Here is a 12860-nt window from a genome sequence, read left to right as displayed (position 1 = left end):
TAGCAACAATCAGGTATATATTTGAAGAAAACTCAAAGCTTTTAGAAATACAAAATGTCTGCAGTTAAAAATTAATGGATGTCAGAAGTATTTCCCTAAAGATGGCAACTCAATTTCTGCAAAATTAGCCAACCAACCACTGGGGAATGTCAGATACCATGTGGCCTACTCAGAGCCAGGAAATGTAAAACTATAATGAACTATCAACTCCAGGAGGAATTCAAGCTTCCCAGAAACAACTTGCTTTCTGACCCAAAAGTAGTAGAGGCAATATAGAAACACAGCTATTCACATGGAATCACAGATCAGAATGGGGAGATAGAATTAAAAGAAAATATTGAGTACAGAAGACTGTCTTTTTCATTATGATAAAATTTCTTAAAATAAATAAAGATTTCTTTTCTCTCCCTTTGTCTTTCCCCTTTTCATATTTTAAAAGGGTAAGTAAATAACATAGGAAAACAAAATTCCATTATCAAATATTATATAAGAGGAATTTACAGGAGAAAAAATAGCACATAGAATTGAATAAAAAGAACCAGAAATACAATACAAATCTAAAATATGAATAAGAGATTATTCCGTAGTCCTTAATTCATATATGTTAACTCATACCTATGTATAATCTGGCCTTGAGTATGATAGCCACAGTGTGAAAAGAAGGATAAAACAGGGCAAGCAAACTTAGAGAAAACAGGTACTTCAGGATTGGCTGAAGACTATCTTAAAGAACATAGAACTAAGAGACAAAATATATGAGAGAAATGCTAAGTGACATAAAGGCAGACAAATATCTATGAAACAGAATGGTGCAGAAATAGACCCACATGTTTATGGCCACTTGATTTTAAATGAGAAAAGGAAATTCAGCAGAAAAAGTATAGTCTTTTCAACAAATATTGAAAGAACAGTTGGAGATTCATATGATAAAATGGACTTTAATCTACATCTTAGACCATATATAAAAACTAAGTAAAAAAAGATTTATGGACTGAAATGTAAAACTAAAATAATTTTAATTTCTTAAAGTACAAAATAGGATATAACCTCTGTGACTTTGATTTAGGCAGATTTAATAGAAACTAAATCAAAAGCACAGTCCATAAAAGAAAAGTTGATAAATTGAACTTCATCAAAATTACAAGTTTTCTTTCTTAAAAAAAAATACTGTTAAGACAACACATAAACAAGTTATAGGTTGGGGAAATTATATATATTAAAATCACATATCTAATAAAGGTAAAATAGTATCCAGCTATATTAAGAACTTGAGAAACTTGTTAATAAGAAAAACCTACCTCTAATTTTTTAAATGAAAAAAAGATTTGGACAGTCCTACAATGATAGTTGGAGACTTCAACACCCCAGTGTAAATAATTGAGAAAACAACTAGACAAAAGATAAATAAGAAAATAGAAGACTTCAACGCAGTAAGCTAACCTAACCGTGCAGACCTAACAGACCACACAGAGAACATTCCACCCAGTGACAACAGAAGACACCTCCCTCAGAAATACAGATGGAACATTCTCCAAGCTAAACTTTGGGCCACGAAACTAGTCACAATAAAATTAAACTGTTGAAATTATACAAGTGTCTTTTCTGATCACCATGTAATGAAACTACAAATCACTAGCAGAAAGAACTTAAACCACATAGTTTTGAGCAACAAACGCGTCAAATTAGCTAACACAAGAGAAATTAGAAAATACTTAGAGATCAGTGAAAACAAAATCACACACACCAAAACTTAAAGGATGCAGCAAAAGCAAGTTCAGAAGGAAATTTAGAGCTATAAATGCACATTTTTAAAAAAAATCTCAAATCAATAACCTAACCTTCAATCTTAAGGTCGAAAAACATGTTTAAGAAGAAAAATTTTAAGAAAAAAGAAGAGCAAACTAAACACAAACAAAGCAAGCAGATGGAAGGAATAATAAAGATTAGAGCAGTGATAATGAAAAATAATTTTAAAAAACAAAATCAACAAAACCAAAAGTTGGTTTTTGAAAAGATGAAAAAAAAACTGACAAATCTTTAGCTTGACTGACAAAGGAAAAAACAAAAGAAAAAAACCCCATAAGATTACTGAAATCAGGAATTAAAATGGAGATGTTACTACTGACTTTACAGAAATAAAAAATACTGTAAGAGAATACTATCAACACCTGTATGCCAACAAATTAGATAACCAAGATGAAATGGAAACATTTCTAGAAACACACAAACTATCAAAATTCACTCAAAAGTTTCTTTGAAAAATGGAAAATCTGAACAGATCTATAGTGAATAAAGAAATTAAATCAGTAATTGAAAACCTATCAAAGAAAAATTCAGGATCAGATGGCTTTATTGGTGAATTCTACCAAACATTTAAAGAAAAATTAACTCCAATCCTCAAAGGCAAAAGGCAGAGGAGGAAATGCTTCCAAACTTCTTCTATGAGGCCAGTACTAGCTAGCCTCATATGAAATTTAGAAGAAAAAAAAATAAGAAAAGAAAATGATACACCACTGTACCACATGAATGCAAAAAGAAAAATCCTCAACCAAATACCAGTAAACCTAATCCAGCAGCATAGTAAAAAGATTATACACCAGTTGGGATATACCCCAAGAATGTAAGAGTGGTTCAACATATGAAAATGAATATAATATGCCATGTTAACAAAATAGAGGGGGAAAACACATGATCATTCCAATTGATAAAGAAAAAGCATTAGACAAACTTGATATCCTTTCCTGATGAGAATACTCAGCGAACTAGGAATACAAGGGAACGTCTTCAATATGATAAAGGACACCTATGAAAAATCTGCAGCTAATATCAGTCTTAGTGGTGAAACATTGAAAACTTTCTCCCTAAATTCAGGAACAAGAGTGAACAACCGCTTTCATTACTACTATTCAACATTGTACAGGAAGTTCTAGCTAAGGAATTCAGGCAAATAAAATGGAATGGAATAAAACAAAATGAAACAAAACAAAATGATATATAGTATATACCATACTATACAATATAATGCATCCAAATTGGAAAGGAAGAAATAAAACTCTCTCTGCTAGGAGATTTTATGATTTTTATATGTAGAAAATCCTAAAGAATCCATCCACCCTAAAAAACTATTGTAGCAAACGAATTCAGAAATGTGGGTATCAAAGACAGCGCTGTGCTAGGCAGAAGATGCAAAAGCAAAAGGGCTTGAGAGTTGGGGGACATTAAAGGGACCACTGTCCCCTTAAGTGGGAGCGATGGTTGGGGGACCAGGGGCTGTTGTTTTTCGCTGAAAGCTGTGGACTTGAGAAGAAGCAAATGTGTTCCTTGGCGACAGTCCACAGGTCGCCGTGAGGGTGGCTCCAGAAGGGCTTTCCTGCCCCTATTCTGTAAGAGTTCAAATACTAACCTGCTCTGCAAGGGTAAATTTGCGCAGCTGGGCGCCGGGGGTGGCGGCGGCCTTCTCGACCGAGCAAAATCGCCAGCTGCACTTCCTTCGAGCCGGAATCGAACCAGCGACCTAAGGATGTCTACATGCTTCGTATCTACAGTCCTCCGCTCTACCAGCTGAGCTATCGAAGGGCGCACACGCGTTCGTGCTGGGTCCTTCCTTTTTGGAGAAATGGCAAAAGCCAAAAGGCTTTAAGAGGCTCCGGGTACAACATACTCTGCGTTGGCTGGAAGTCCTTTGGCAAAGAGCCGTGCACACGCCTGGGATCCGTGGTGGCCAGGCATCCCGGAGAAGCGATTTTCAGAATCTGAGCCCAGGCCGCCACTTGTTGACTCATTTTCTCTCCCTTGGGCTCTTTCTTCAGAGAGAACAGGACAGCAGCCCTCTGTGGCCAGAAAACTGGAAAGAGGGTGAGGAGAAGGGGGCGTTACTGAAACCCAAATGGATGCGTGGGTGAGGTGGGAGCCGGCTTGCGGAGGAAAGCAGAGGATCCTACCACCTAGGTAGAATCCGCTGAGGGGCCCTCGAGGAGTGTCTGAGCGTCGCCCCCAGCCCTTACCCAAACCCATATCTGCCCTCTGGTGCTGGGAAGTCATCACCCCCTCCACTTAACCTCGACCTGACCCTGTTGCTACCACGAGCTGGGCTCACTTTTCCTCACGGTGAGTCTTCCTGGGAAGTGATGGGGAAAGGATGTCGGGCTAGGCGGGGAGACCACACCTTTAGGTACCCAGAAGCTTGGTCATGCTGCGGCCAGTCTGGGGACTTGGCTCCCCTTCTCTGCCCACAGTCCCGGATTCCTTTGGCAAGAGACGGCTGCTCCCTGATGTAGCTCCAGATTCTGTGGGCTTCCTGGACAGGCACAGGAGATGAAGGGAGGACCAGAGCACCCCGCTTGGACCTCTTGCCTTTGCTCCGCGTCTTTGACAAACGTTTAAGATCCCGTCTGGTGCGAGCTTGCCACCCCGACAGTGCTTGGTCACTCACCCACCCAGGTCATGTGGCACGAAAGTATGGCAAGCCACACCCAAGTGTGGCCTCCAGTGCCAGTGTGGCCACTCCTGATCCAAATACCCGCAGGTTTTCACCTGCAAGGACGAGGTCCATGTTCTCGAAGGTCTCCTACTGCTCGTTGTAAGTTCCCAGACAGGAGGAGTGGGGTCATGGTGGGGCTCACTCTGGAGTGTCCAAGTCAACAGAGTACACCTCCCAACTATGGGCACACTCTCATTCTGTTATATCCCCAAATATCAAAGCTAGTTCCCCCAAACCTGGTAACCTTCTCTCCCTCTCTGGAGAGTGAGGAAGAGAGAGAGCTAGAGAGAGAAAGAGAAAGTTGGAAAGAGAGAGATGGACAGAGAAACACAGAGACAATCGTTGGGCTAGACAGAAGAGAAAAGCTATGGACCATTCTAGGACTAGGCAGAGTAGGAAAGGGAAATTGAATGGGAGGATTTTCAAGAAGAATGCCTTGGTTGTCCCTGACCCATGTGATGGCAGGGGTGCTTGTCGGGCTCCAGGGCTTGTGGTGGGTAGCTCCTCTGTGGTCACTTATCTGTCACAGATCTGTCCATGTTGAGTAAGTGATAGCGGCAGAGCGAGTGCAGCTTTCACTGGGGAGAGATACATGAATACAAGTTTAAAGGGTTTGGGAGGTTGAGGGGGTGGCTAACCAGCCTACTAAGGCAGGAGCAAAGGGGTGTTGTTAGGCTGAGGGGCATTTTTCCATGGATTTCAGGAAGGAGAGGTAGGTAATTGGCTTCAGAAGGGCTTTGTCCTGTGAAAATGGAGGTGATCTACTGATGAAAGGGCCAAGGCCAATATACAGGGAAGAGGTAGAGGGCGCTAGCGGTCTTCGTGATGGATAAAAAATGAAACCCAAGCACTTCCTTCGAGCCGGAATCGAACCAGCGACCTAAGGATATCTATATTCATGAAATACTACAGTCCTCCGCTCTACCAGCTGAGCTATCGAAGGGTGCACGACTAAGTACTTCCGCTGACAAGTACTGGGTCTTTCTTTTTGCAGAAATGAAGGTGGTGAAGAAAATGGAGCCTCACTGCTTCTTAAAGAATAGTATGGGCCTCCATGGGCGCTCCTTCCCCCTTTCCATCTGTCTCATTCTCCACCCCCATTTCTAGTTCTGTATCTCCTCTACGTGTTACTCACTTCAGAGAGGGGCCTCGGTGCCCACCTAGATCTAGTCTTACTTTTCCGTGCAGTGAGGCTTCCTGGGAAGTGATGCAGAAAGGATGTTGATTGGGCTAGCCCAGTCTGGGACCTTGGTTCCCCTCCTTTGCCCACAGACCCGGATTCCTTTGGCAGAGGCGACTGCTCCCTGAAGTAGCTCAAGATTCTGTGGGCTTCCTGGATAGGCACAGGAGACGAAGGGAGGAGCCAGAGCACCCTGCTGTCCGACTTGGACCTCTTGCCCTCACCTGGAGTCTTTGAAAAACCTTTCAGATCCTATTTGGTGTGGGCTCTCCTCCCCAACAGTGCATGGTCGTCCACCCAGCACAGGTAGAACAGAGGTGTAGCAAGCCACACCCAAGTCACCTGCCCTCCAATGCCTGTGTCACCACCCCTGATCGAAAGACCCACAGGTCTGCTCCTGTGAGGATGAGGGCCATGTCCACGGAGGTCCCCTACTGCTCACTGTGAGGCTCCAAATAGGAGAATTTGACTGTGCTCGGGCTCACCCTAGAGTATGCAAGTCATCACAGTCCATCTCCCAGCTATGGGTACTCCCCTGCCCCTGCTACATCCCCAAAACATCAAAGTTAGTTCCCCCAAACCTGAGAACCTCCAGTTCCGATGGAGAGGGGGAGGGAGAGGAGGTAGGGGTGTCTGTGGACACATCCAATGAAAGCACTAGAATCTCCTTTTGGTCCCTGCTCGCTGGTCTCTGCAGAAGATGACATTTGAGGTTGGGGACTCTTTGTGGCCACAGAGCAATAAAACCTTTCTCCTGAAGGTCTCCTGTGGGACAGCAGTGGCACCACCCCCATGGAGACACCACAGCCTTGGGCTCAGCCCCTTTTAGTCAGCAGTGGGACATGGGAAGACCTGGGGCAGCTCATCTGGAGAGGAAAATGTGTGGGGAAATGCAGTCTGAATGCAGAGGCAGAACCTGAACTGAAAAGGAGTTTGTGGGCTTAGGGGTCAGGGGAGGCCAGCAGCTGGGCCCCGGGACTGCAGAGTCAGAGGCCCATCACGGTTGTATGGACAGTTCTCTTTCCCATGCTTTCCAAACATATCTCCCACCTTCAGAAGTTTCCCTCCCACAGAGGGAAAAGAGCAAGGGCCACACCTTGGCTTTCCTGTCTGCACCCACAAGCCTTGACAACCCTCCCCCAACCACCACCACCTCTTCAGCCTGGCTCAGTGGGGATGGATGGAGGTTGGTGGGAAGGTCCAGCCCATGTAGACTTAGGGCCCAGCCCTTAAGTAAGCCAGCTGGTCAGAAAGCACAGACCAGTGGCCTGTGTAAGGAAGACAGTTGGTATACCCCTCCAGATCACACATCCAGCCATCAAACCCTGGCTCCTTCTGCTCGCTGCCTTCAGCCACCATTATCTGCTCTCCCCTCCACCCCCACTTTTCCTACTCTCAGGGCTCTCTCAACTCTAAATCTTTCCTTTTGCTCACAAACTCTGCTCCTCTCTCTTTATCTCCCCCTCCCCTTGCAGTCAATCACCCTTGGTCTCTCTCTGTCTCTGTCTTTATCTCCATCTCTATTTCTATGTCTTCCATCAGAAGCAGCAGGAGAATCCGTGCACGTGTTTTCCCCACCATTGTACAGAGCAGAAGCAATCATTAGTCTTTCAGAAGGAACCCAAAGCTTCCTATAGCAACCAGAAAAGCTGTGAAATTTCAAGGAATTTCAAGTTTTCCCATGGCCTCAGCCTAGTTCTCTGACAGGAGACTTGAATCGGGCCTCTGAAGTTTTCATTACGACTTCAGGCCTTCTCCCCCATCCTGAGAGCCCTGGTGTCTTTTGCAGCTGCCAATGCCAGTGGCTCTCAATGCAGGTGTACAGTTGGCAGTGGCTTGGTAAGTCTCAGAGTGGCAGTCCTGTCCCACAGTATATAAAATGAATAGTGATGGAGGTTTTCTGTCTCCCTATGTCTATATATTTATGGATTATTCGAAAGAAACACAAAAAGAGAGAACAAATGTGAGAATGAGGGAGAAAGGTAAAGAGAGAGAGTCAGAGAGAAAGTTGGAGAAATGGACAAGGACACACAGAGATTGCAGTTGGGCTAGACAGAAGAGAGAAGCAAGGGACCACCCTAGGACTAGGCCGAGTAGGAAAGAGAAATTTAATGGGAGGATTTTCAAGAAGAACACCTTCACTGCCCATGACCCATTCATGGCCCAGTGCTTGTCTGGCTCCAGGGCTTGTGGTGGGCAGGTACTGTGTGGCTGGGTCTATCCATGTTGAATAAGTGGTAGTAGCTGAGCAGGTGCTGCTGTCCCTGGGGAGAGGTGGGTGAATAAATGTTTTAAGGGCTTGGGGGGGTGGTCAACAGGGTGCCTTGTTGGGGCAGTCTCCTAAGGCAGGAGAAAAGGGGTGTTTGGGGCTGGGGGGCATATGTCAGTGGACACATTTCACTAGTGGCCCTCATGATGGGGCAAAAGTAACTAAGGCACTTCCTTTGAGCTGGAATCGAACCAGCGACCTAAGGATGTCCACATTTATCAGGTCTACAGTCCTCTGCTCTACCAGCTGAGCTATCAAAGGGTGCACATCTATGCTTTCCACTGACAAGCACTGGGTCCTTTGTTTTTGCAAAAATGAGAGGGACTAAGGAACGGGAACCTCACTGCTCCTCAAAGGAGCACCACCTCTAAGCGCCTCCTTCCATCCCACCCACTAGGAAACTGAGGGGGAGGATTTTCAAGAAGAATGCCTTGGTTTTCCATGAACTATGAGATGGCCCATGTGCTTGTTGGGCTCCAGGGCTTTCAGTGGGCAGCTCCTGTGTGGACATGTGTTTGTCAGGAATCTGTCCACGTTGAGCAAAGTGGTAGTGGGAGAGGAGGCACTTGTCTCCCCAGGAAGAGGTGCGTGAATAAAAGCTTAAAGGACTTGGGATGTTGAAGGAGTTGGGGCAGTCTACTCAGGTTGCTTTTGGATGAAGGGCATGTGTCCTTGGATTTGGGGAAGGAACAAGTGACTCCGGAAGGGCTTTGTTGGCTTTGTCCAGTAAGAATGAAGATACTCTTGTAGTGCACGGGCAGGGGCCAATTTGCAGGGCAGAAGCACTAGGTGCCAGGAGGTGGTGGCATTTATGATGAGGCAAAAGCAAGTGCAGCACTTCCTTCGAGCCGGAGTCGAACCAGCGACCTAAGGATGTCCACATGTAGTAGACCTACAGTCCTCCGCTCTACCAGCTGAGCTATCAAAGGGTGCACATGGGCTCATGCTGGGTCCTTCCTTTTTGCAGAAAGGACAGAGGCCAACACACTGGATGACCCTGGGTACATCAAGCCTCTGGTTAGTTGCAAGCTCTCTTGTCAAAGAGAGATGTACATGCCAGCTCCGTGGTTGTCAGGCACCCGAGGTGGCTATTTTCAGAATGTCTGAGCCTGGACAGTCACTCGTTGACTCATTTTCTCTCCCCTGCTCCTTTCTACACGGAGTGGTGGGATACCGGCCATCCTAGGTCTGAAACCCTGTAAGAGGTGAGGATAAAGGGGGCGTCAGCCAAATGGAAGCGTGGGTTGGTTGGTGGCGGGCTTGCGGAGGAATAGAGAGCAGAAGAAAGCATCCTGCAGGGTCGATGAAGGCTTTTTGAGGAGAATCACCGCCTCTAACCGCCTCTCCCCATCCCACTCAACTCCCGCCCCAGGTTCTGTACTCACCTCGCCTCAACACTCACTCCAGACAGGGACTGCGCTGCTCACCTAGACGTAGTCTGACTTTTTGCACTCATGACGCTTCCTGGGAAGGGATGGAGAAAGTGATGTTCGGTTCCGCGGTGACGACCACGCCCGTCGGTACTCTTCTGCTCTGCCCGCTGAGGCCAATCTAGGGATTTGGATCTTCTTTTCTGCCCACAGACCCGAAATTTTTGTCAGTAGCTATTTCTCCAGCATCTATCTCCCACTTCCTGCACCCTTCAGTTCCCTTGCTTCAGCCCTCTTTATTTTCCCCACCACCTTCCTACTACCAGACGTATGTCTGATCCCTTTTTGATCCCTAAGTTCGTGCTTTTCTCTTAAACTTCCCCCTTCTGATATAGCTGTATCTGTTTTTCATTTTCTTTCTGTCTCTCAGGGTGTCTAGCCCTCTTGGTCTGATCTTTCTCTGTAACTTTTTTCCCCCCACTGTTTTCTTCTTTGTTTCTATGTCTATTTCTCTTGCTTTTTGTCTCTGTTATTTTTTTTTTTTTCTGTCTTTCTCTATTTCTATATCTCTATGTCAGAATTTGCAGTGTATTTGTTTCTAATTCTCCAAGTTTCACCACTCATTACACTTTCAGATGAAACTAACACTTTCTGGGTGCAATGAGAGCAGCGTATAGAGTAACAGACATTTGTCTAAAATGCAGGCTGAGACAAGCCAGTGGGAAAATAAAGGAAGAGTTCCAAAAGTTCAGGATAGTTATCCAGGGTGTGTTTATAATTATGCATGCTCAGATTCTCTTGGACTTTTATTGCAAGTCTGTTTTACTCCCAGGTTTGAAGAAATCTTTAATGGCAAACAAAGAAATTTTGCTAGGATGATGCCTGGATTTAATTATTAACAAAATGGTACAATGGTTCACCAAATGTAACAAAATGTATTATACCAATGCAATTTGTCATTAGAAGGGAAAATATTGGAAGAGGAGCAGTGAGAGCATATATATGAGAACTTTCTTTACATCGTGCTCAGTTTTCTTTTACATAAAACTGCCTCCAAACAGAAAACAGTATTAATTGAAAAATTCATGAATTGATTTTGTCCATGTATATCCATTTACATGTATACAGCTACTAGAAAGAATGTTCTTGGGTAAGCAGTAAAGGATGGCTTCTAGGGTGCAGTTAGAGGGGATGATCTTAGCTAGTATCTTAGCTAGGTCATCCACAGTAACAGGAGGAATAAAAGTCCTCAGATGCCTGTAGATGGGTACCTTGTAGTACCGTGCATGCTGACATTCTCCTGTGAATGCTTCCGTTTCCTCAGTGAAATAGAAAGCTGAGAGTGAGAATGGATGCTGAGGTATTGCTATTTTAAAGACATTATAGAAGGAATGAAAGATTAACCTTTAAGAATGGTACAGTGAAGCGACTGAGAAAAATAGTAAGATTATTATGCAGATGCCCTTGAGATCATTGTCATGAATTTAAATTGAGACCATTTGAACATTTCTGGGTTTCTCTTCATTCTAGTTCAGCTCAGTGAGTGCAGGGGTGCAATGTTTATGTTAAACAAAGATTGCGATTTTGTTATGTGAGTTTTCTAAGCAAAAGAGGAACAATCATATGCAGACTCTTATATTGAGAATTCAGCCAGGAACTGGAAACTTCTTTTGATGTTTCTTTTAAGGACATGGGCCATCTTTGTTCCTTTACCACCTCCCGAAGGTGCTCTCTCCTTTGCTTAAGGGTGCTCTCTCCTGCAAAATGGGCCTCTCCAAAGACACTGAGAAAGGTGTAACATTTTAATTCAACCTGGATTGCAATGGACATCAAATTCCATCCATACACTCTCCTGGACCCCTGAAATGTGGGCAAAGATCCAAAGTTCACTGTATTCACAGTTCAAGAGGTGAAAATGTCTAACAGGCATTCAGATTCTGGGTTAAAACATTTTCGGACTTTTTGAAAGCAAGCTGTAGGGGCAGTGAGCTAATTTTCCAAGTTAGTTGTCCAAGATCCTTGATTCAAGTCTACAAGAATTTAAACACCTCCCTCCTCCGGTGGACATTGCCTTTTTGTTGAGTCACACTCCAGACATACTCCCTCAGACCCTCCCTGTTCTTCTCCCTTCCTGGTAGAGAAAGATGCAGAGTCTGCATCAGGAGACCAGAAATGGGGCTTGGGCGTGGGAAGGCAGATGCGTCCCAGAGCAAACAGACCAATGGAGAGCTGAGGACCTGAGGAACTAACTCTAAAGTCACCACTGTACTCTGACGACAGTATGGACCCAACGGCTACGCCCTGCACTTTTGCCAAAAGAGTTGCCTCTTGAATTTCGGTTTTACACTGCCCGCGAAGCCTCTGTGAATTTCCCTCTGTGAAAATGTAGGGGAAAAAAAGGGGGCGACACCACTCCCCCTTTCCCCTATCCTTTTATCAGTCCCTTGTGGAATGTGACAGCTTCCTCTTCCGGAGTTGCGTTTGCACATAAAGCTTCCGTTTTAAGGTCTTAAAACTTGTTTCCGATGACCCCTATCCCCTTGGTGAAATTCATCTTTGAAGACTAATCAAAACGTCACTAATTAGCAAAACTTTCATGCCAGAAAACGGATTTGACTAGTTTTAACTGAACCTCGCTGCCACACGCTCAGTCTCTCACCTCTAACCCAGTAGGTGGAATATTTGTCTCATTTTAGATCTCAGTCTTCTGCAACTGGCAAAAACTTTCCTTGGCAGCGGTGGGATTCGAACCCACGCCCCCGAAGAGACTGGAGCCTTAATCCAGCGCCTTAGACCGCTCGGCCACGCTACCAGATGCTGGACACAAATTCACTACTCTTTCTGATAGTACTTTCTTTACATCTCAATTTTGCTTTATACAAAGTGTTCTCGAAGTCCTAACTTCAAACGTCAAGAGCAAGGGGTTCAGGGCACAGCGGACACTTATTGCAAAAGTTTACTCGCCTCGTTGGCTCTGAATTTTTCATCTTCCACCCAGGAAGGGGAAGAATTTAGTGAATGAATAAATGGGTAATGCATGAATTAAATCTGTACCACACACTAGGCTGTGGGCCTTCTGCAGTGTTACTATGTTTTATTCCTTGCGGCTACCTCAGTCTGCCAGAAATCTCTTACAAAGATAAACGAAGGCTGTTGCTAATTAAAGCTACGAAAATCTTCAACGAACATGACATCCAATGGCGTTTTTAGAGCAGTTGCAAATGCTCCAGCGCCTATTTGGAATCTAACCAACAACCTAAAGATGCCAACAGAATTCTATAACTCCCCCTATTTCCACCAGCTGAGACATCAAAGAATGCACACATGTGGCTCTGCTGAATTATTTCTTTAGAAAAGAAGCTTCTTATATTTTTTCTCCAGAAAACAATCAGCTGACTGATTAATATGAAAATTCATATGGAACTGTCCAAACTATCACTTGCCTGGAGAATTCCATGGACAGAGGAGCCTGGTGGGCTCTAGTCCATGGCGTCTCAAATAGACAGGACTGAGCAACTAACACTTTCACTTCATTTTCAGAAGCTGACTAGAGTAACAAGT

General features: G+C 44.5%; 1 long non-coding RNA gene and 5 other non-coding genes across 10 annotated transcripts in view; all 6 read right to left on the bottom strand.

The window, feature by feature from the left end:
* The window catches only part of LOC109564869 (uncharacterized), a 40198-nt gene continuing 27338 nt past the window's right edge, over positions 1 to 12860 (bottom strand). For 2 of the 5 annotated variants that reach the window (XR_011568777.1, XR_011568778.1), the window contains exons 3-4: positions 9315 to 9502; positions 7755 to 9125 (exon numbers count right to left, since the gene is read on the bottom strand). This is a non-coding gene — a long non-coding RNA (uncharacterized lncRNA). Of the gene's footprint in view, positions 3845 to 4165; positions 9126 to 9314; positions 9503 to 12860 lie in introns of those variants that run through there. The other 3 variants (XR_011568779.1, XR_011568780.1, XR_002181554.2) reach the window with 3 other exon arrangements.
* Positions 3487 to 3576, bottom strand: TRNAY-GUA (transfer RNA tyrosine (anticodon GUA)). The gene is given in 2 exon segments: positions 3487 to 3522; positions 3540 to 3576. It is a non-coding gene; the product is annotated as a tRNA-Tyr (tRNA).
* On the bottom strand, positions 5333 to 5423 carry TRNAY-GUA (transfer RNA tyrosine (anticodon GUA)). The gene is given in 2 exon segments: positions 5333 to 5368; positions 5387 to 5423. It is a non-coding gene; the product is annotated as a tRNA-Tyr (tRNA).
* TRNAY-GUA (transfer RNA tyrosine (anticodon GUA)) lies at positions 8101 to 8190 on the bottom strand. Its single transcript is given in 2 exon segments — positions 8101 to 8136; positions 8154 to 8190. It is a non-coding gene; the product is annotated as a tRNA-Tyr (tRNA).
* On the bottom strand, positions 8769 to 8858 carry TRNAY-GUA (transfer RNA tyrosine (anticodon GUA)). Its single transcript is given in 2 exon segments — positions 8769 to 8804; positions 8822 to 8858. It is a non-coding gene; the product is annotated as a tRNA-Tyr (tRNA).
* Positions 12030 to 12111, bottom strand: TRNAL-AAG (transfer RNA leucine (anticodon AAG)). Its single transcript has one exon. It is a non-coding gene; the product is annotated as a tRNA-Leu (tRNA).

Source organism: Bos indicus, chromosome 10 (genome assembly GCF_029378745.1).
Source record: "Bos indicus isolate NIAB-ARS_2022 breed Sahiwal x Tharparkar chromosome 10, NIAB-ARS_B.indTharparkar_mat_pri_1.0, whole genome shotgun sequence".
Taxonomy (NCBI): domain Eukaryota; kingdom Metazoa; phylum Chordata; class Mammalia; order Artiodactyla; family Bovidae; genus Bos; species Bos indicus.
This window is presented reverse-complemented; position numbering and strand designations above follow the sequence as displayed.